This window comes from Mchenga conophoros, linkage group LG3 (assembly GCF_057382185.1).
Source record: "Mchenga conophoros isolate Kocher_MC1m ecotype Shallow Benthic linkage group LG3, M_conophoros_male_GT1.1, whole genome shotgun sequence".
NCBI lineage: Eukaryota > Metazoa > Chordata > Actinopteri > Cichliformes > Cichlidae > Mchenga > Mchenga conophoros.
The window spans coordinates 10,954,567-10,979,262 of NC_140528.1; the positions used below are offsets into that span (position 1 = coordinate 10,954,567).

The following is a 24,696-nucleotide window of genomic DNA, read 5'->3' on the forward strand; positions in this document are numbered from 1 at the left end:
AATTTGTGCACAGGATGTTGATGATCAGATAAGGGAAAAATAGAGCGAGCAACTGGACGTGAAAGCAGGGCTTAAAGAGTTCTAAAGGGATGAGTAACGTTGAAGAGTATACATAAATACAAGTCAATAAGTTAAGAAGATAATTAGGATCAGGCTTTTGATTAAAGAGTCCCAGATAGGATAAGTTAGGGAGATGCAAGAAAAGGTGTTTTGTTTCCTTTGCAGAAGATCGATCTCGGCGACCACAGGAGGGGCGAGGATCCTGGAGATCTCGAGGTTCGAGACCACCAGAGAAGGGTCTGCGTGAGGACACAATGTATTGTGACCTCTGGTGTTCCAGAGGTCAAAAGAGGGAGTGTCGAGAAAGGAAATTATTTTACTGCTATAGTTAAATAATTGTCATCATTACCATTGCATTAATAATAAAATCTGGAGGTTCTTGATTCAGGGGTAGAACAGTGTGTGTCTCTTTCAGAAAGACTGAGTTGCAGGCTGACAGGAAGTTGTATGCAGAAGTGAAAGCAGGAAGTTATTTTGAGCCGCAGGCTAAGATGAGGCTTTAACAATGTAACAGATAGCTTTAAGAAGGCCTTAAGCAGCTATGACTATTTTATACACAATGCATATCTGTGCTTATTAAAGAGTTGGAGCTCGGTCAATTAATTGGGGGTCGGAAGCTTTGTTCGGCGCGATGTTCGGACAATCTATTGTGCAAGTGACTTGGAGCCATAGAAGGAATCGCAATACATGCTTACAAAACACTTATATATCAGATCATTTTATATTAAGGTTTTAGTAGAGGTTCTTGGTTAAAACATTTATTTAGTAGAAGACATACATATAGTTTCAGTGAGCTTCTGGTCTGGTAAAAGGTCAGAAGTGCAACAGGTGAATTGAGAAAGAGCATTTGAGGACGAGACACAGACAGTAGGTGAAGAGGTGACACAAAGAGCATGTGAGGTCAACACATACACACACATAGAGTTAAATTTATTTAGAGGAGAGATTACTCATGTCTGGTTGTAACTGCAAAAGTGTCTCGGTAAAAGAGGAACCGTTCCTTGTTGTCTCGGCAAGAAAGAGGAACAAGACAAGAACTGAAAGGTAGACAGGAAGGGCTAGCCATGAAAATAGAAGATGATTTTCTAGGTGAAAAGTCATGATGATGTTGATCTGATCTATGTATAAAATGTACCGGTGACGCATGAAGGGGCGTCAGTAAACAAACCCTGATGCTATAAAATATCTGTTCATGCTTTGATTAAGTCGAAGACTACTTCCTGTCTGCGTACAGAGTTGTCTTCCCACGCGTGTATTCATTAAAATCATCGTTTGACTTCACCCGGCCGGATTGGTGTGGTTATTCTTCGATCACCTCTTGTACCCTTCCTCAATATTGAATCTTAACATTATCCAGAAATTAGTCGGGTCCCACCTGAGCTGAGGCTGCGGCCATGGCGGGAGAAAACGTCCGAGCGTCCGCAAAACTGGGGGGATTTCCGAGACAGTTCACGTGCTAGAAGAGAAGAATCCTCGGCGGGATGCAAAAATCGTCTGAAGTCCAAGGGGAAAAAGTTCGGGCGCCAGTTGTAACGTGCAGTGGAGATGAAGCCAGCCGCGGAGGTGTGCAGGTGGATAGCGAATGAGCAACAGCTTCTGACTTTCCAAAAAGTACTCATTTATTTACAATATCAAAAATAAAAGTGCTACCTCTACCACACATTACTAAAGAGCACACTAGTCCGCGTACACACGGGAGCATCCATTACAGGAGGAGTGCGAAGAAGAACAAAAAGGGGGAGACACCAGTCGTGAGACAGGAGGCGCCGTCATGTGGTGATACACTGCATTACAATAGCAACTGTTACAATATAAATATTGTTCTGAGAGGCTTTTTGTTGGTTGAGTCTGAAATTGATTGTATGTACAATTCATATCCTTATAAAACGGCAGAAATATGGTGTTTTATTAATAAACTTACATTTATGGCAGTGGCGTGTCTAGAAAACTTTTGTTGGGGGGGCCAGGTAGGGGCACAGATTTGGAGAAGGGTGGCAGATGTAATTGGCAGATAATGTTTAAAAAAAATTCTACCAACCATTAACCATAATTCAATAATCCTGTAAACCTAATAACCGAATGAGCTTTTAACTCTTATTAGAATGAGATTTTAACCACTCCGGTGCAAAGTTTTTAGATACTGCGTTGATAAAGTACAAGAGATACAATCAGTGCTTTGTCAGTGTTTACTCAGCATTCAAGGACAGCAATATTTGCATAGTGTTTTTACTGACATATAGTGCACATATGTTTTGGGCAAAAACATTTTTTAATATTAAAATACGAACATTTGTAGCAAACAATTGACAAATTAGCCAATGCCAATGCAAAACTTTTTCTGCCTATTAAAAAAAGAAGATAATCTTCTCACAAACTGGTGTTTGATTTTGAAACAGGGAAAAAGTGGGGAAACAAATGAAAAGACTAATATTTGAATAAAACCTGAAAGCAAGTAAATACTTTCTTTGCTTCCTTATGGTAAACTTTGGTAATATTGATAAAGAACAACACTGGCTGATGATGAAATACAGTCAGCTGGCATGGTGACACTGCCAGTATTAACCTGCAGGGCTGGACTGGGACAGAAAATCGGGCATTTTGACTAGAGACCGGCCCACCAGGTATTAAAGCCATAAAGCCTTTGAATGAAAACAAACCCTGTTGTGACAGTGATGTACAGTTTTGTTGGTATATGTATGATTTCTATACATTTTACGTCAGATAAAAACTTTGGTTGTAAGATTTAGATAATTATTTAATAAAAGCTAGATATTTTAAATGAGAATAAGAAAGAAAAGTATTTCTTTGTGCCCCCTTTCCCTGTTAATGCCCTACCTGGCCCCCTGGCAAAAATTTGCTAGATCCACCCCTGCACAGTTACCAGCTGTCAGCTACATAGAAAAGGATCCTGGTGTTATTTGTCTCTCAGAAACAGTTCATAACTTCCCTTCAACTCATTCATGTGACCTAAAAGGTAAACCTGTTTCTCCATCACCTGTTCAGCTCTGATGATTCAGTAAGGACATCTCCTGGTTTCATCTTCATGTTTCCCTCTCACCACATATACAAACCGACATCATGACCAGCAAAGTGGGCGATAAATAAATGAGAGAGAAAAGCCGATCAGCTGATCATTGATCAGTTTCATGATTGAAGTAGCAACAGGAGAGAGAGGGTGAGAGAATGAGAGAAGAGGCAGCTGTGCAGCATAAAGACAGAATAACTCCAGCTTTGTGTCTTTTTCCATTCTAGCTAAAGTCCAGGACAAACTGCGTCTCTTCTCAGCTCAATACGAAACGTGTAATATTTTCTCTGAATGAGGGACCATTCCATTTTTTTAAGGAGCCGTTGGCATGAATAAAATAAAGTTCACTATCAGTAACATCATAGCACCCACCCAGCTGTATAAAAACTCCATCAAGCTGGCTAGAACGCAGTACGAGTTATTGCAACTGAGGGTAAAAAGTCAGCACAACAAAAATAAACTCCACCTAAACTTAGTTTATATCTGACCCAGATAGACTGCAGGTCATAACCTCTTACCTGAAGTTCAGTTCACCTGACACTCGGACTGGTGGCCGCCTCGGGGCTCTCCTCCTGCCTCCCCTTCCCTCATCCACCTGCTGGCCTCTGTGGAAGCCCTGCCATAGCCACCACCAAACAACTGACTTATTTTTACACATCGACCTGCATCTTATAACTCATAACTCTTATGTTAGCTGCCCTCAGTAGCATACTGTCTGAAATATTCGACGGCTGCAAAAATTCTTTAAGTGTTATTTTTTCCTTGGGATTCTAATTTCACTGAAGTTTACTAAACTCAACAAACTTAATATTACTTACCGGGACATTTATTCTGTCCTCATTTTCTTTCACCGAAAAATTGTTTCCTGCAGTGTTGTCCTTCGTGCTTGGCTCGCCTACCTTTGCTAACGTGATGCGCATAGCGCAGAAGCCGATGCTGCATTCACTTACACTCGGATATCTGAGCTTCACCGTGAAAACATAATCGTACATTTGATATTTGATTGAATTTTATTGTTTTACCTTTGGGGTGGCACCTGGGGTGGCCAGTCTGGTTGGGGGGGTGGCCTGTGCCCCCCCAGGCCACCCCGCTGGACACGCCATTGATTTATGGATATAAAATAGCTAAAAGTATTAACATGCCTCAGATAAATCACTAATAACACTAAGGGCTGGACGGATTTGATTTGCATTCTTCAAGAAGAGTGTGGTGTCATCAGCTAGCTGGCTGATGATGAGCTCCTTATCAGCTGTGCTGATTCCTTGTATAACAGGTCAAATCTCGGGGTGGAGTCTTAATCATTTTAATTGAGCTATTGCCATTCGTGTACAAGGTTTTGATAGCTTTACAGAAAAATGCCAAATTTTTCCAAAGAGTGGAAAATAAATTGATGTTCAATTGTATCAAAAGCCTTTTAAAAATCCAGGAAGAGAATGAAGCTATAGTCAGATACCAAATCAGATCAAGTAGATCTAAAACCAGTCTCGTGTTCTTAGAAAGGTGTCTGTTTCTCATAAAGCCTGATTGTGTCTCATCGATAATTGTGTCCAAGAACTCTTTCATTCTGTTAGCAAGTACTAAAGCCATAATCTCATAGTCATCATTGAGCAGACAGATGGGTCTCCAATTATCAATAAGAAGTAAGTCTTTGTTTGGCTTTGGAATAAGTGTTATGAGACCCTGAGTAAGAGTAGGAGGGAGGATGTTATTCTCTACACTTCCTATGAAAAGCTGCAGTAAGAACGGAGCCAGGAGATTAGAAAATGATTCATAAAACTCTGCAGTTAAACTAGAGCTGATTTGTAGAGCTGGGCGATATGAGATTTTTTCATATCACGATATGTTTTTTTCATTTCAGGCGATAACGATATCTATCACGATATAAGCCAAATAACTATATTTGTAAGATTTAAATGTGCCGTTGCTCACAAGTAAAATGTGAAATAATCAGCAGCTTGTTTTTATTTAAATATTTATTTCCCATAATAAGTTCAACAGGGTAGATGTACTTAAGGAACATGAGACTTTTTCAGATAAATAAAGGCAAATATTGCAAACTACACAAAAGGCAGCCGCTAAAGCGTTTAAGTTTCAAAATAGAACAAACGAAACAGACTACTAAATTGTCAATTCCACTTAGAAACAAAATATTAATTCTAAAAATAAATCTTAGTTTGTTTTACAGAAGAACAGACAAAACTGACTAACTTTTGTCAATATCAAATAAACTGAGAACTAAAAGGAAATTCTCAATCTCTCCTTGTTGTATAGCTTAGCTTTTCAAACAGTTTTAACAGTTACTTTAGTCTGACAAAAGCCGAATGACGAATTAGCGCTTCCAGTCAGAGACTGAGGCTACGTCCACACGTACACGGGTATTTTTGAAAACAGAGATTTTCCGTTTTCGTTTTAAAAAATAATCCCGTCCACACATAAAGGCAGAAATGAAGGAAAACGCTGCTAGGAACATGCCAAAGCAGAAGGTGGAGCTAGATTCCTAACCGTGCAGAAATGTTGGCCAATCAGAAGTCTAGAAGCCTCGGTGGGAAAAAGTAAACAAAGCTGGGGCATAGAAGCAGAACCGAGTCGTATGTGTGGACGGACAGTAACTGTGTGTATATGTAAGCATTTAAACACTGCAGAGAGTAGAATTAACAGTAACAGTATTGTAGAAATTCATTGCACCGAAACAATAACGTGGCGCACAGTGTGACGCATGCACCAGTTTATTGTATTTCCAGACTTGCTTTCGGCACAATTTACAGTGCACGCTACTCTGTTTTTGTCAGACTTGAAATAGCCGAAATACCTTCACACTACGGAACTTCTATGGCTCTTCCGTTCGACAATCTCTCCGGCATTGGAACCATCATCTGTTTTCTCTTCGGTCACGCTCGGTTGATTTTTCTAGTCGGCACACTCATTTCCTCCATTACGCGCTGGATGCTTCCCAAACAAACACACGTGCGGCTTGGCACTTGTGCTGTACGTAACAAGTCACGCGACGTGACGCTGCGGCTGTGATTGGTTCGGCTCTGCGCTACTTAATTTGGATTGGCTGACCTTTTTTTTTTTTTTTTCTTTTTTTTTTTAAGAGGACAAGAGCGGCGAGGTCTATTGCGATAGCTTAATTTCTCTATCGCGTAAAAGTTATATCGCGATACATATCGTTATCGTTTTATCGCCCAGCTCTAAGTTAAACCATCTGTGCCGGGAGATTTGTTGGCCTTAAGTGCAGAAATAGGATTACAAACGTCCTCCACAGTCAGAGGGCTGTCACAGTGACTTCTATCTTCCACAACAATAGTTTTTAGGTTTTTAATATTATTGAGAAACAGCGTTGAGACATATATATATATATTCTACTTTTCTAAATGATTGACTATTTCAATGGAGAACCTAAATGACACGGACCCGTGTTTGTTATTACATATCTCTATTTTGAATGTGACAAGTCTATCATTGCCTGTTATTCATAGGTATTAACAGAGTTTTTGGCCTTTTTTTCCCTCTATAACAGTTAATTGACTCTTTACAGTGGCCTGCTATGGTTAATAATAACATGTTCAGTCATGAGTGAAATCAAAGCTTTTCTTCACTTTAGCATTTAACATTCCCAACAATATAATGTGATACCTTAACTAAAACACAGCTAATAAAACACAATTTTCTTAATGCAAACATCAGTGACTCAACATTAGCAACCAAAGGGTTCAGTCTGCAGCTCACACTCATGTGAAGCTACAGCCTCCCCCTTTAGTCTCTGTCATCCTTCTGCTCCTGCACAAACAAAGCAAGACAAAACCTCCACCCTTCTTCTACAGGCTGGGTGAATTGTTGTGGACATTCACTAATCCTAAAGTCGGCACCGTTTTTTTCTCAGTATCAAGTCAGTTAAACTTTTAGTCGTCAGTCCGTCACAGTCCAGTCACATGCATACATCCACACACATTCATACCACATATTGCTGATAATGGAGTCTGACACGCAGCCTATTCGAGCCTCCATCACCAGCAAGATGACGTCATCATTTTAAAGGAAAACAGCTCCTTGTTTTTGGACTGGATTGACTCGCTGCAATCCTTTTAGGCTCAGGACTTCTCATGTGATCAATGTCACATATAAGTGAATTTCTCCCAAGCCCATTATAATCATGGAGAAAAACACTTTGCCACTGTTTCCAGTAAGAATATTTTATAGCGCTTTAAAGTTCAACCTCTCAGGTCTGGATTAAAGAGCTGATTTGTTAAATCGGGAACTCACAAAATACCAAAATATCACCAGCGGTGGATCACACCTCTCAGATGTTCTTATCTCAGTGCACTGTAACAAAAGCACAAACAAACGCAACCAATAAAATACTAATAAAGTAACAAATACTGGGGCCCATTGCAAACATGTCCAAGCATAAAACCATCTTTCTCTCTCTTAGAGAAAGAAAACAATCCAAACCTCACTGATAAAATCAACCTAGTGTCAAGCAAAACCCAAAAATCAACCAAAACTTCACCAGAAAGTTTTCCTCCCTCCCGGGACAATATTGTGCAGGAATACAGGCACCGTAACTCCTTTTTGCACTGACAAAAACATGTTGGATTTACTTGATTCAATAGTGGACACTGGTTGCACACAAAGGTTTTGCTTTGGCAGAAACTTAAACAACTGAGTTAAATCAACACAACCTTTTCATATTCAGTAAAGCTGCATGTTGTGTTCATAAAACACGATTGAAACATGTTCAGATGGAGTAAGTTGAGCTCCTGGAACATTTTAATCCTTCAATTGAAATTGAATGGGTCTACAACAACTACCATCCTCCTATCTCTATCCTGGTTGCAGCAGGGCTGGGAAATAACCCTGAAGTGATAGGTTACCAGGCAGGGTACACCCTGGACAGCTCACCAGTCTATCAGATAGAAACACACAGCCGTTTACATTCATGGATAATTTAGCCCAGGACCTTCTTACTGTGGAGCAACAGCACTAACCAGCATGCCAACAATGGAGGAAATACAGGAAAGCTATGATTTCCTGTATTTGAGGCAGAATTATTTTGTTCTTGCCCTTGACAGGTTAATCCACAATAAATAGCAACAGCATACATGTGGTGTGTGTGTCGTTGTCTGCCTCTTATAACTCCAGTGATTTTCCTGTAGTTTGAAATCTTATGCGGTGTTGACACAATAATTTGTTGTAAACCAGGAAATTCCCAACTGTGGTAGAAAGCACAGCTTAGCCTGAGCAAATGTTCAAAGAAAAGTCGTCACTTCCTGATTTCTGCTTCACTGATAAATATTGTCACACTGGGGTTTTTGCAAATGATATCAGTGAGCACTGTGTGGCAGCTGGAGTCAGACAACTGAAGCTCCCACAATCAAGACCACAAACAGCTTTCAAAGGAGATTTGAAGCTTTTCTGGCAGCAAGCTTCATGATTTATGGGACTGGAACTGGAACAGAAACTACCTGATCACCAATGGTGAGCTGGCATGGAATTATTTTTATGACATTTTATCAAAGTTATAAATAAGCATGCCCATTAACACATAGTGAGTGAGCATGTTGTCTTCCCACGCAGTGAACAGCGGATGCTAATGTTTCTGTCACTTTTTACAGAGTCAAACTCAAAGTAAGGTCAGTGCTTCCACGCTTTAAACGCTGCACGCTCACACTCTCTCCACACTCGATAGATTATCCATTGTTCATCTGCACACAGCTGGGGTTTTAGTAACGCAGTAACGCAGCATGCTTACGGGAAAGTAACAGTAATCTAATTACCTTTTTTGCAATAGTAATCCCTCCTTTTATCATATCAATAAACACATCACATTGTCTTCTGCAGTGTCTTACTGGCTAAACAGTTCTATTCAATAACAGCATTGGTAAATACATTACATTTGTTCCCTCCAGTAATTTACTGGCAAAATCACTATTTAGTGCATCATGAAACACAGCTTGTTTAATCAACCCATGAATGCCTCTGTTAGCTACACAGAGTTGCTCAGAGTGCTTGTGTTACACTAGCTAATCTACTCAGTCACTTTAACAGCGCCTCTACTACCTGAGGAGACTGCGGAGCGCACACATTCCCAGATCTCTGATGTTGAACTTCTACAACTGTGCCATCAGCAGCGTTCTGACGTATGGATTTCTAGTGTGGTTCCCCAGCTGCACCAAGGCCGATCAGCAAGCACTCCAGCGGGTGGTGAAAGAAGCTGGCAGAATTATTGGAACAAGTCTGCCAGAGATCAGTAATATCTTCCCCACTCGCTGTCTGAGGAGGGTGCACAGTATCCTGCGGGACCAACATCACCCTGCGCGCCACCTTTTCCATCTGCTGCCCTCAGGGAGAAGGTACAGGTCTATACAGGCCAGAACATCCAGACTGGCCAAAAGCCTGTATCCACAGGCTGTGAGGCTCCTGAACTCTCTGCCCCCCTCTCACGGACAATAACCATATCCAACTTCTTAATAGCAATGAACTGGTCTGCATTGGTGCATCATATCTTTATTCTCTTCCCCCTCCTGCCCCCCCCCCCCCTCTTTCTTAAATAGATAACTATCATATCTGATATCATATCTCACAGTACAATAATATTGAATGGGTTGCATTGTTGTATTTTGTCATGTTTCTCAGGTCTTTGTCTGAATTTCTACGAACATTATTGCTAAGGATTGTCTTATTGCATTGGAGTCACACTGGGTTAAATATGTACACTTGGGTTTTAAGGGGTATTTATTATTTTCTTCTTTTTTTTGGGTTGTATGGAAGCCCCAAACGCAATTTCATTGTTCTTGACAATGACAATAAATAAATAAATACTAAATACTAAACAGAACTATTAACATTCACATCTCACAGAACTGATTTGATTGGAGCATTACAACACGTTTGCACAGAGCATAGGAGCGCACTGACTCTGCTTCACGAGCGCTCCACCTAACGAGCGGGCTCGCGGTGCGGTCGCGCGACTGCGGTAAAGTGAGCCGTCATTTGTGAGCCGCGGTCAAGCCAGCCGCCTCCTATCCGCCGCATAAATTTCCTTGCGCTTTTACACCAGTCTTTACGGTAGCGCCTTTTCGCTTTATATCCTGATTGAAAGCCTAGACTCGCGCACACATGCACGCGCGTGAACAGTCACACGCACGCGCGCACACAAATTACAATGGAACAGCCCAATACAGCCATCGTGACAGTCTGGTTGCATATTCAAAAATTCATTAAAAATCATTATTAAAAGTTGATGCCAAGCTTTCAACACAATCCTCTTCTCGGACACCTACTTTACCTCTGGGCCAGTTTTTACCCAGATTTACTGTAATATTACTCAGAAATCACAGTAAACTCATATTCAGTGCAATACAGTCAATGCACTACAATTATGTTTATTTCAAAAATTCATTAAAAGTCATCCTGAATAGTTGAGGTCCAACTTTCAACACATCCCCCCTCTGGGAAACCTACTGTACCTGTGTGCCAAGTTTCATCCAAATTTACTGTAGAATTCCTCAGAAATTAAAGGAAACTTATATTCAATGCAATACAGTCAATACAGTAGAATTATGTCAATTTTCAAAAATTCATGAAAAATCATCCTGAGTAGTTGATGTCCAACTTTCAACACATCCCCCCTCTGGGACACCTACTGTACCTGTGTGCCAAGTTTCATCCAGATTTACTGTAGAATTCCTCAGAAATTAAAGGGTACTTGTATTCAATGCAATACAGTCAATACAATAGAATTATGTCAATTTTCAGAAATTCATTAAAAATCATCCTGAGTAGTTGATGTCCAACTTTCAACACATCCCCCCTCTGGGACACCTGCTGTACGTCTGGGCCAAGTTTCAGCCAGATTTACTATAATATTCTTCAGAAATTGCAGGGAACTTATGTTCAGTGCAAGAAAGGCTGAAAGACGACCACCACTGAACAAGACACACAAGCTGAAACGTCAAGACTGGGCCAAGAAATATCTCAAGACTGATTTTTCTAAGGTTTTATGGACTGATGAAATGAGAGTGAGTCTTGATGGGCCAGATGGATGGGCCCGTGGCTGGATTGGTAAAGGGCAGATAGCTCCAGTCTGACTCAGACGCCAGCAAGGTGGAGGTGGAGTACTGGTTTGGGCTGGTATCATTAAAGATGAGCTTGTGGGGCCTTTTCGGGTTGAGGATGGAGTCAAGCTCAACTCCCAGTCCTACTGCCAGTTTCTGGAAGACACCTTCTTCAAGCAGTGGTACAGGAAGAAGTCTGCATCCTTCAAGAAAAACATGATTTTCATGCAGGACAATGCTCCATCACACGCGTCCAAGTACTCCACAGCGTGGCTGGCAAGAAAGGGTATAAAAGAAGAAAAACTAATGACATGGCCTCCTTGTTCACCTGATCTGAACCCCATTGAGAACCTGTGGTCCATCATCAAATGTGAGATTTACAAGGAGGGAAAACAGTACACCTCTCTAAACAGTGTCTGGGAGGCTGTGGTTGCTGCTGCACGCAATGTTGATGGTGAACAGATCAAAACACTGACAGAATCCATGGATGGCAGGCTTTTGAGTGTCCTTGCAAAGAAAGGTGGCTATATTGGTCGCTGATTTGTTGTTGTTTTGTTTTTGAATGTCGGCGAGGATTCCGCACGGCACTCCCCTCCATTCACCTCGCGAATCTCCGCTCTCTTCCAAACAAAGTCGACGAATTACTGCTCTTAAACCGGACTAACAAGGACTTTGCACGCTCTGCTGCCCTCTGCTTCACTGAAACCTGGCTCAGTGAGCGAGTCCCAGACGCTGTCTTAAATCTGCCGGGCTTCCAACTTCACCGGGCGGACCGCGAAACAGAGCTCTCAGGGAAAACAAAGGGTGGTGGAGTCTGCTTCTACATTAATGAAGGTTGGTGTACTGATGTCACAGTGTTACAGAAACACTGCAGCCCACACTTGGAAAGTTTTCTCATCAACTGTAAACCTTTTTATTCACCGCGGGAGTTTTCTTCCTTCATGCTGGTCGGAGTTTACATCCCTCCACAGGCCAACGCGAACAACGCACTGTGCGAGCTGGCTGACCAGATTACTACCCTGGAGAGGAAATTCCCGGATTCCTTTACAATTATTCTTGGGGATTTTAACAGAGCAAACCTAAACTACGAACTCCCTAAATACAGACAGCATATAGACTGCCCCACCAGGGACAACATCATACTGGATCACTGCTACACCACTCTAAAAGATGCCTATCGCTCTGTGCCCCGGGCAGCTTTGGGACATTCTGATCACTGCATGGTCCATCTTATTCCAGTTTATAGGCAAAAACTCAAACGTGCCAAGCCTGTAGTCAAAACTGTGAAGAAGTGGACTAACGCAGCAAAGCAGGAACTGCAGGACTGTTTTGACTCCACTGATTGGACTGTTTTTGAAGCTGCATCTGAGAACCTAGATGAGCTCACGGACACTGTGACATCATACATCAGTTTCTGTGAAGACGTGTGTGTGCCAACAAAGACCTTTTGCACATACAACAACAATAAACCATGGTTCACTCCTAAACTCCAACATCTTCGCAAGGCCAAGGAGGACGCTTACAGAAGTGGTGACAGGGTCCTGTACAAGCAAGCCAGGAACACACTGACCAAGGAGATCAAAGCAGCTAAAAGGATCTACTCCCAGAAGCTGGAAGAACGGCTCTCAGCCAACGACCCTGCGTCAGTGTGGAGGGGCCTGCAGGAAATCACCAGCTACAGACGCCCCCCACCCACTATTGAAGCAAACAAAGACCTGGCCAACGAGTTAAACACTTTCTATTGCAGGTTTGAGACGGACAGACTCCCACGCCCCACCCTCCCCTCCCCAGGGACATTGCTTCAGACATTGACTCCCAACACACCTTCCACCTCTCCCCCCTTCACCCTGCCCCTCCCCAATCAAGACTCAACGACCACCCCCACCCTCCCCAATCCAGACTCAACGACCACCACCACCCTCTCCAACCCAGACTCAACGACCTCCACCACACCTCTCACCCCCCTTTCCTCCTCCCTGAAACTAAGAATACACACTCAGGATGTGAGCCGACTATTCCAGAAACAGAAGCCCAGGAAAGCCCCCGGACCAGATGGCGTCTCACCCTCCTGCCTCAAAACCTGTGCTGAACAGCTGACTCCCATCTTTACTCGCATCTTCAACAGATCCCTGGAGCTGTGTGAAGTTCCCTCCTGCTTCAAACGCTCCACCATCATCCCTGTTCCCAAGAAACCCACCATCACAGGACTGGATGACTACAGACCTGTCGCCTTGACGTCTGTGGTCATGAAATCCTTCGAACGACTGGTGTTAGCCCATCTGAAAGACATTACAGGCCACCAGCTGGACCCTCTGCAGTTTGCCTACCGGGCAAACAGGTCAGTGGATGATGCAGTGAACACGGGGCTGCATTACATCCTGCAACACCTTGACTGCCCGGGAACTTATGCCAGGGTCCTGTTTGTGGACTTTAGTTCGGCTTTTAACACCATTGTGCCTGAACTTCTCTCCTCCAAACTCTCCCAGCTCAGCGTGTCACCAGCTACCTGTCAGTGGATCACCAGCTTCCTGACAGACAGAAAGCAACAAGTGAGGCTGGGGGAGATCACCTCTGAAACCCGGTCCCTCAGTATTGGTGCCCTCAAGGATGTGTCCTCTCACCACTACTGTTCTCCCTCTACACTAACGATTGCACCTCCAATAACTCTGCTGTCAAACTCCTAAAGTTTGCAGATGACACCACTGTCATTGGCCTCATTCAAGATGGTGATGAGTCTGCATACCGGCAGGAAGTTGAGCGGCTGGTACTCTGGTGCAGTCAGCACAATCTGGAGCTGAACACTCTTAAGACTGTAGAGATGACAGTGGACTTCAGGAGACATCCCTCAACTCTGCTCCCCCTCACCATATCAGACAGCCCTGTGTCGACTGTGAAGATCTTCAAGTTCCTGGGTACAACCATCTCCCAGGACCTGAAGTGGGAGACCAACATCAACTCCATCCTCAAAAAGACCCAGCAGAGGATGTACTTCCTGAGACAACTGGGGAAGTACAGTCTTCCACAGGAGCTGCTGATCCAGTTCTACACTGCGGTCATTGAGTCTGTCCTGTGCTCCTCCATCACAGTCTTGTATGGAGCAGCCACTAAACAGGACAGGAGCAGACTGCAGCGGACTGTACGGGCAGCAGAAAGGATCATCAGCGCCCCCCCTGCCCTCCATCCAGGATCTGTACCTCTCAAGAACCAGGAAACGGGCAGGGAAAATCATCGCAGACCCCTCACACCCTGCACACAGACTTTTTGATCTGCTGACCTCTGGCAGACGGTACAGAAGCCTGCAGACCAGGACCACCCGACACAGGAATAGTTTCTTTCCCCTCGCCATCTCCCTTCTTAACAGTTGACCTGTCACACTGCTCCCACTGCCAGACTGCAACTGCACCTTATGTACATTTTGTAGTATTCATTCCGCCTCATTCATTTCTGTATTTTATGTATATAAGGTTAGATTCGTTATTTATAGTTGGTTTACATAGCTTTGTGTATGTATGTGTAATGTGTATATATAGACACGTGTGTGTGTGTGTGTGTGTGTGTGTGTGTGTGTGAGATTTACATTGCTGTGCTTGAGAGCCACCATCTACCGGAACCAAATTCCCTGTATGTGTCTGCACATATACAGTGGGGCAAAAAAGTATTTAGTCAGCCACCGATTGTGCAAGTTCCCCCACTTAAAATGATGACAGAGGTCAGTAATTTGCACCAGAGGTACACTTCAACTGTGAGAGACAGAATGTGGAAAAAAAATCCATGAATTCACATGGTAGGATTTGTAAAGAATTTATTCGTAAATCAGGGTGGAAAATAAGTATTTGGTCACCTCAAACAAGGAAAATCTCTGGCTCTCACAGACCTGTAACGTCTTCTGTAAGAAGCTTTTCTGTCCCCCACTCGTTACCTGTATGAATGGCACCTGTTTGAACTCATCATCTGTATAAAAGACACCTGTCCACAGCCTCAAACAGTCAGACTCCAAACTCCGCCATGGCCAAGACCAAAGAGCTTTCGAAGGACACCAGGAAAAGTATTGTAGACCTGCACCAGACTGGGAAGAGTGAATCTACAATAGGCAAGCAACTTGGTGTGAAAAAATCAACTGTGGGAGCAATCATCAGAAAATGGAAGACATACAAGACCACTGATAATCTCCCTCGATCTGGGGCTCCACGCAAGATCTCATCCCGTGGGGTCAAAATGATCATGAGAACGGTGAGCAAAGATCCCAGAACCACACGGGGGGACCTGGTGAATGACCTGCAGAGAGCTGGGACCAAAGTAACAAAGGTCACCATCAGTAACACACTACAACGGCAGGGAATCAAATCCCGCAGTGCCAGACGTGTTCCGCTGCTGAAGCCAGTGCATGTCCAGGCCCGTCTGAAGTTTGCCAGAGAGCACATGGATGATACGGCAGAGGATTGGGAGAATGTCATGTGGTCAGATGAAACCAAAGTAGAACTTTTTGGTATAAACTCAACTCGTCGTGTTTGGAGGAAGAAGAATACTGAGTTGCATCCCAAGAACACCATACCTACTGTGAAGCATGGGGGTGGAAACATCATGCTATGGGGCTGTTTTTCTGCCAAGGGGACAGGACGACTGATCCGTGTTAAGGACAGAATGAATGGGGCCATGTATCGTGAGATTTTGAGCCAAAACCTCCTTCCATCAGTGAGAACTTTGAAGATGAAACGAGGCTGGGTCTTCCAACACGACAATGATCCAAAACACACCACCCGGGCAACAAAGGAGTGGCTCCGTAAGAAGCATTTGAAAGTCCTGGAGTGGCCTAGCCAGTCTCCAGACCTCAACCCCATAGAAAATCTGTGGCGGGAGTTGAAAGTCTGTGTTGCTCGGCGACAGCCCCAAAACATCACTGCTCTCGAGAAGATCTGCATGGAGGAATGGGCCAAAATACCAGCTACTGTGTGTGCAAACCTGGTAAAGACCTATAGTAAACGTTTGACCTCTGTTATTGCCAACAAAGGTTATGTTACAAAGTATTGAGTTGTATTTTTGTTATTGACCAAATACTTATTTTCCACCCTGGTTTACGAATGAATTCTTTACAAATCCTACCATGTGGATTCATGGATTTTTTTTTCACATTCTGTCTCTCACAGTTGAAGTGTACCTCTGGTGCAAATTACTGACCTCTGTCATCATTTTAGGTGGGGGAACTTGCACAATCGGTGGCTGACTAAATACTTTTTTGCCCCACTGTACTTGGCCAATAAACACGATTCTGATTCTGATTCTGATTCTGAGATGTATATTTGTGAATGTGGAGATGTTATATTGGTTTCACTGGTAAAAATAAATAATTGAAATGGGTATATATTTGTTTTTTGTGAAGTTGCCTAATAATTATGCACAGTAATAGTCACCTGCACACACAGATATCCCCCTAAAATAACTAAAAAAAAAAAAAAAAAAAAAACTACTTCCAAAAACATTCAGCTTTGATATTAATGAGTCTTTTGGGTTCATTGAGAACATGGTTGTTGTTCAATAATAAAATTATTCCTCAAAAATACAACTTGCCTAATAATTCTGCACTCCCTGTAGGTCTGTTGACAGAGCTCTGTACAGGTCTGCTCGAGCTGACCTGAAAAGTGGTCCCACCTGTCCAGCAACAACACATGGCATGGAATAATAGACATCATAAACCACAGAGGCAGAACTGTGAAAACAGAAAACCTGAGTGTGCAGCTAGCAGAGGACATAAACAGCTTCTTTGCCCGCTTTGAAACACCACAACAGCAGCATTCATCTGCCTCAGCCCTGCTCCCATCCTCATCCTCACCTGGTTCCTGCACCGCTCCATTCACTGTAACGGAGCACGATGTCAGATGAGTGTTCCTAGCAGTGAACCCCAGGAAGGCGTCCAGACGGAATACGTGGTAAAGTGCTAAGACCATGTGCCCACCAGCTCACCCTCATCTCCACCAGAATCTTCAACCTCTCACTGGATGAAGCAGCCATCCCATCCTGTCTAAAATCAGCCACAATCATCCCAGTACCAAAGAAGTCTCCCATCACCAGCCTGAACTATTATTGCCCTGTGGCCCTCACACCGGTAATCATGAAACTAGTCCTTCAGCACACCAAGGATTACCTCCCCCCAGAATTCGACACCCACCAGTTTGCATACCGTGCAAACAGATTCACAGAAGATGCCATCACCCTCCACTCGGTGCTGAGTCACCTAGAACAGCGGCAGAGCTACGCCAGAATGCTCTTTGTGGACTACAGCTCACCCTTCCACCACTTGCCCATTGAGAGCCTACTAACTTACTGCATCACAGTATGGTACAGCAGCTGCACTAAGGCGGATAGAGCCACCCTCCCAGCATGTTTGCAATGAGTAGGAGATGCTCTGTATCTCACTGTACAACTGTATAGTGACAAAGGTATTGGGTTCTTTTCTAAAAATTGCTATAAACAGAGGAACCCAAACTGATGAAAAGTGGCGAATATTTTTTTTCAAATGACTATTTTTAGTGGATGTTTGATATAGAAGCAGAATGACAGAATGTTAAAAGAAGTTACTTTTAGTCATTCTAAGCTGGGCATTGCGTTCTCTGGCTGTTCAAAGCCATGGAACTTTAGACTTTCCAAGCAAATAATGATGGCCATACTGATGTTCTTTTCAGTACATTTTACTTTATGTTCATTTTCATTTTTATGATGTTTCTATTTTTACATAATTCCTCCCACATAGCAAAATTGGTATGGCCTGGATCTGTCCCACACAATGTGCTTACACATGGCCTGCGTACCGCAAAGAATGACGGCCCTATGGTGGCCCAGATCTGGTTTACCAGAGGTGGCCCACACATGAGCCAGCACAAGGCCAGTTGCAGACACACTGCTGGCCCTGTGCTGGCCCAGAACAGTTTCAGCTCTGGCCCCAGATGTCAGCCTAATGTGTACCTTAGCCATGTAAGCCATGTAATAACAACATGTGCTGGAACATAATAGTGCAAAAGTAACATGACGAAACTCTGTTCAGACAGTGAATGGACTGATTCTTATACAGCACTTTTTTACTCACCCATATTACTCAAAGTGCTCTATACAACATGTCACATTCACCCAATCAGGCCAAATGTGGCATGCCATCACATAAACAGTGCCATCTTACCATGCCAGAAGTCAGCCAGCAGTGCCGGCTTGACACCAGATCCAGGCAAGACCCGTCTGCTATGTGGGATGACTTGTTCTTTTGGCATTTTAGTTGTGGATTGTGTTTGGACTGTGTCTCTTGCCCTTTCAGTATTGTTTCCTTGTGCTTCTAAGTGTCCCTTTGTTTCTTTTTAGGTTATGTAGTATGGGTTAGAGATATTTTGTATGTTGTTTTTGTTTAATAAATCCGCCTTTTGGATTATTCCCTGATGTGCCTGAGTTCTGTTATTTAGTGTCACTTTGAAAGGACACACATCCAGCATTGACATATAATTGTTCTTTCAATTTTTGATAAAGATTACAGTGAATTGAGATGTAACTTGGCCCAGAGGTACGGTAGGACGCCCAGAGTAAGAAAGTGTTGAAAGTTGGACCTCAACTATTATGGGTGATTTTTAATGAATTTTTGAAATTTCCATAATTGTAGTGTATTGACTGTATTGAATTGAATAAATGTTTCCATTAATTTCTGAGGAGTTCTACAGTAAATCTGGATGAAACTTGGCACACAGGTACAGGAGGTTTCCCAGAGGGGGGATGTGTTGAAAGTTGTACATCAACTACTCAGGATGATTTTTAATGAATTTTTGAAAATTGACATAATTCTATTGTATTGACTGTATTGAATTGAATAAAGTACCCTTTAATTTCTGAGGAATTCTACAGTAAATCTGGATGAAACTTGGCACACAGGTACAGTAGGTGTCCCAGAGGGGGGATGTGTTGAAAGTTGGACATCAACTACTCAGGATGATTTTTCATGAATTTCTGAAAATTGACATAATTAAATTGTATTGGCTGACTGCATTGGATACAAGTACCCTTTAATTTCTGAGGAATTCTACAGTAAATCTGGCTGAAACCTGGCACACAGGTACAGTAGGTGTTCCAGAGGGGGGATGTGTTGAAAGTTGTACATCAACTACTCAGGATGATTTTTAATGAATTTTTGAAAATTGACATAATTCTATTGTATTGACTGTATTGAATTGAATAAAGTACCCTTTAATTTCTGAGGAATTCTACAGTAAATCTGGATGAAACCTGGCACACAGGTACAGTAGGTGTCCCAGAGGGGGGATGTGTTGAAAGTTGTACATCAACTACTCAGGATGATTTTTAATGAATTTTTGAAAATTGACATAATTCTACTGTATTGGCCGACTGCATTGGATACAAGTACCCTTTAATTTCTGAGGAATTCTACAGTAAATCTGGATGAAACCTGGCACACAGGTACAGTAGGTGTCCCAGAGGGGTTATGTGTTGAAAGTTGTACATCAACTACTCAGGATGATTTTTCATGAATTTTTGAAAATTGACATAATTCTACTGTATTGGCCGACTGCATTGGATACAAGTACCCTTTAATTTCTGAGGAATTCTACAGTAAATCTGGCTGAAACCTGGCACACAGGTACAGTAGGTGTCCCAGAGGGGGGATGTGTTGAAAGTTGTACATCAACTACTCAGGATGATTTTTAATGAATTTTTGAAAATTGACATAATTCTACTGTATTGGCCGACTGCATTGGATACAAGTACCCTTTAATTTCTGAGGAATTCTACAGTAAATCTGGATGAAAATTGGCACACAGGTACAGTAGGTGTCCCAGAGGGGGGATGTGTTGAAAGTTGTACATCAACTACTCAGGATGATTTTTAATGAATTTCTGACATTTCCATAATTGTATTGACTGTATCGGGCCGTTACATTGTAATTTGTGCGCGCGCATGCGCGCGCGTGCACGTGCGCGCGGGTATAGGCTTTCAATCGGCACATAAAGCGAAAAGGCGCTACCGTAAAGACTGGTGTAAAAGCGCAAGGAAATTTATGCGGCGGATAGGAGGCGGCTGGCTTGACCGCGGCTCACAAATGACGGCTCACTTTACCGCGGTGTCGCGCGGGACACTCCTCTGGTTTTCTCCCGTGTTTACATATAAATAACTTTGGCGGACCGCCTTAACTCTCCCATTCACATTAACGTGGGTAACCATGGTGACAATAAACAACATTTTCGGTGCGAGCACCGTGTACCGACCTGTAAAAGCAGGTGAAGAGCAGAGTAAGGAAGACACGATGCGTCTCTGCTTTCCTCCAGAACGTGTCTGAGGAAGCAGCGGAAGGTGGGCTCCACTTACTGCACCCCGAAACCCCGGAGCAAGCACCAAAGTTCCGCCCTCACTGCTTTCTAACATAAAATGAATCCCTGTTACATGGATTTTCTATCCTCTTAAAGAAACTGAAAATAAATACATATAGCAATGAAAAATGTCCCGTTACATGAGTGTTTTACACAAAATAATATTCATGTGGTCATTCCCTCACAGGGGTGCCACAACTACACTGCTGTTTTGACAGAGACACAGTGTGTTTATCTAACTTGGCTGAAGCCAAAGTTCTCCAGACAAATTCAGTCTGTTTCTGCCAAGTGTGAACTCACTGGATGAGCGCCAGATACACAGAATCAAAAAGGGATAAATTACTTTTCTTATGTCATGTTCCCGTCACAAACTGGCTCAAGGAGAGGGGAAGCAGGAGTCCACAGATGAAATGTTCCTATAAATAAAGTGGAATTTATTCAAACTTTACCAAAACTTCAACACATCAAATACAAGCAGTTCAGCAGGGAGTGGATGTGTGTTGCATGTGCCAGGTGGATGCAGAGAGAGGCCAGGGCCACGTTCAAACCTGAACAGTGTTTTGTTCCATTTGTTAGGGATGAATGAAATGCTTCCTTGAAAGGATGTGTGCAGTCACCAGTGGGCGTGGAAGCATGTGCGCCCTCATTTGGTGGGTGTGCAAGAAAAGTCATCCTGTCACACAGCAATGCCTACATAAATCACACCACTCTGCTTAAAATAATAATGTTTAGTGAAGCAGGTGAAGCAAAGGGCTGCTTTTAATAGGCTGGGAGACCCAGGTGTGCTGCTTTAGCTGCTGAGCCTCTTATGACAGAACAGCGGAGAGTGGTAAGAAGGGAGGAGGGGGTCTGGCTGTGTTTGTGAACGATAGATGGTGTAACTCTGGGCATTTCTCTATCAAAGAGACGCTATGCTGTAAGGACATTGAGCTGCTAGCGGTTAGCATGAGACCGTACTATCTACCACGAGAGTTTACACACGTGATCATGATAGCTGTGTATGTCCCGCCCTCTGCTAACGCTGCAGCAGCCTGTGAGGTCCTGCACACTGTAACCAGCAGACTCCAAACACAGCACCCTCAGGCCCTTTTCCTGATCTCTGGGGACTTTAAAGATGATGTAACCATTTAATTATGGTTACATAATTAATTGTGTAATTAATTATGCAAAATGCAAAACGCTCAGCTGTGTCTCCAATCAAAGCTCTGTAACTTCAGAGGTGATGTTCATATGTTGACTAATGGTTTTCTTTCATTTTTGATGTACTGCAGAATATTTGTATAAAATCCAGGCCAGGAAAATCTCCTTCATGTGTTTCTGTGTTTTGTCTTCAGCTACGTTGACACAAAGGCCTCTGCTGTGACGCTCACACCTTTGATAAAGTCTGGAGAGTGTCAGCTTCCTGTTTATAGATACAAAAATATGTAATGTTGTGAACTCTGGCCGCAGCGGCGCAAGAAAAAGGAGAATTACGGGAAGCACTCACAACAGGTAAAATCAAAATAACAAAGTAAAGTAGGATAAAATAAAAAACAACAAAAGAACAACACAATATACTTCCCCGTACTGTTACTGCTAACCTCTGTTAACCTAGTAACTCTTACCTTCTAACTGACAGCTGGTCAATAAACGAGCTCCATAAACGCTCCATATTCACCTTTACATGGAATATAAAGGGAAAAGAAGAAACACAGTGCTGTGTCAGCGTTAGACATATAGATATATCCTTGCTTTTAATACATTTGAAGGTGGGTGGGAGAGGTGCTTCTCCGCGTAGTCTACGGTCTCTTTGGGATCGGTAAAGCTTTTCCTCACATCACCATGGGTCACTAACAGCTTTGCAGGGTATAGCAGTCTGTACCTGACGCCGGTCATCCCACGTAGTCTTCCTCTCATATTTGCAAATGCGGCTCTGCGTTTCCAATAGAGGGAGGGAAATCTGGGAGGATGTTTATTTTAAAAACCCTTATACATCAGGTTCTTGTTCTCTGCAGCTTTCAGCAGAATCTCCTCACCAATGTGGTAGTAGTGCAATCTCAAGATGATGGGCCGAGGAAGATGACTTTGTTTGGGACGCTGGCGATTCACTCTATGTGCTCGATCGATGAGTGGCTTCTCCTCGAGAGATAGCGCCTCCGCCAACAGGTGTGAACCAACTCAGTCATCTTGGGTCCCTCTGTGCCTTCTGGTATTCCTGCAGTTCTTAAATTATTCCTCCTGGAGTGCCTCAAGAGCTCCACATCTCTCATCTAACTTCTTTACCTCCGCAGACAAACGCTCCACAGTGGCCTGGAGAGTGGCGATGGTGTCAGAGTGGTTCGAGGCACAGTCCTGCAGTTCAGTCAAAGTGTTATCATGCCTGGCCACGTCGCTTTTTATGTCCGAAATTGAGGGCTGGATGCTCTGGTTCAAGGATGATATCTCGCCTCCTATGGTGGTAGAAATCTCTAATATGCAAGTGTCCAGTGCTAGTTAGTTAGTTCTAGTTCTAGTGGTTAGTGGGGCTTTATTTGATGATTCTAGTGTGTGTTACATTGTTGTCATATTGTTGAGTCGCAGAGCTGCACAGTGTTACAGTTTCTGTAGAGTCTGGTATAAGGAACTCAGATCCCTCTGTGAATAATGTTCACTGAAACTGATCTGTAGTTAATGAACTAGTCAGGATTTACACTAGAGAACGTTTCTGCCATTACATGGCCTGTATTTGTAGAGCGCTTTACTCGTCCCTAAGGACCCCAAAGTGCTTTACACATCCAGTCATCCACCCATTCACACACTGGTGATGGCAAGCTTGTAGCCACAGCCACCCTGGGGCGCACCGACAGAGGCGAGGCTGCCGGACACTGGTGCCACCGGGCCCTCTGACCACCACCAGTAGGCAACGGGTGAAGTGTCTCGCCCAAGGACACAACAACCGAGACTGTCCAAGCCGGGGCTCGAACCGGCAACCTTCCGATTACAAGACGAGCTGCCAACTCTTGAGCCACGATCGGCCCACGTATTGTTGTCTTTTGTTGCAGACACCAAGTGTTGAGATCCTGTCTCAACCTCCTACATTCTTCCAGCAGGTTACACATTATTTTTTGTATTTGGAATCAAATATATGTGTCAGTTGGGCCTAGTGCAGGGGTCAGCAACCTTTAACACCCAAAGAGCCTTTTGGACCCGGTTTCCACGCAAAGGGTCAGGGTTCGGGAAAACACTGGGAGCCGCAAATACTTTGTGACATCTAAAATGAAGATAACACTGTGTATATTGTTTTTACCTTTATGCTTTGTGTGAACAACTACAGTGTGTTGCTTATGAAATCCATGAAGTGCTACAGAGAAAATTACATTTGATTTATGTAATGAACACATTTTGAGCTCTTAAAGAAATATAACAAAGGAAAGCTGAACTACAATGATCCATGTAGCAAACACAAACTGTTATATCGCCTTTGGGCTTTTGGAGCCTTGACCTGACTTTTAAAAAAAGCGCGTTCATGCAAACATCGTCGGGTCTGCCGTGATATGTTTACAACGGGACTTCTGCTCCTGAACCTCTGCGCACAGCGTCTGCAGGTAAGGTAACTTTATTTATACCCAAAGGCAAGGTAAATTTGCTTTACAGAAAAATGACAGCATTTGACATCCCTTTAAAAACACACATACCTAGTAAATATATAAAGCTCACTGTGACACATACTTTAATATTTCGAATCAAAAACAGTTCTTATTTAATTCAGTGACAGCAACGGGGACAAAGCTATTTTTATAACGCTTTGTCCTGCATCTCGGAAATAGAAACCTCCGTCCTGAGGGAAGAAGCTGAAATTCACCCCTTAGAGGATGGGAACCATTTTTAAGGATTGATAAAGCCATCCTCTGTACCTGCTCAGAGTACAGGGAGGCTAAACAAGACTGTGGCTCACCTATCAGACGACTGGACCATCTCACTATCTGATTCAGAGAGTTTTTCTCTGTGACAGAGGTCTGACCGAACCATGCCACCAAACAAAAGGATAAAACAGACTCAATAAAAGAACGATAAAACAAAGATAAAATTTTTTGGTCAATGTGGAAATGAACAAGTTTCCTAAGGCAATAAAGGTGCTGGTGACCCTTTTTACAAACTGATTTGCAATTTTGATCAAAGTTCAGTTTTTCATTGATTATGGTCCCAAGATATTTATATGATTGTACTTGCTCTATTTTCTGAC

General features: G+C 43.1%; 1 long non-coding RNA gene across 1 annotated transcript in view; it reads right to left on the reverse strand.

The window, feature by feature from the left end:
• LOC146577254 (uncharacterized) overlaps positions 1-20,451 on the reverse strand; it is a 41,615-nt gene extending 21,164 nt beyond the window's left edge. The window contains exon 1 of the long non-coding RNA XR_014891642.1: positions 20,394-20,451. This is a non-coding gene — a long non-coding RNA (uncharacterized LOC146577254). The remainder of the gene's footprint in view (positions 1-20,393) is intronic.
• Positions 20,452-24,696: the final 4,245 nt, after the last annotated feature.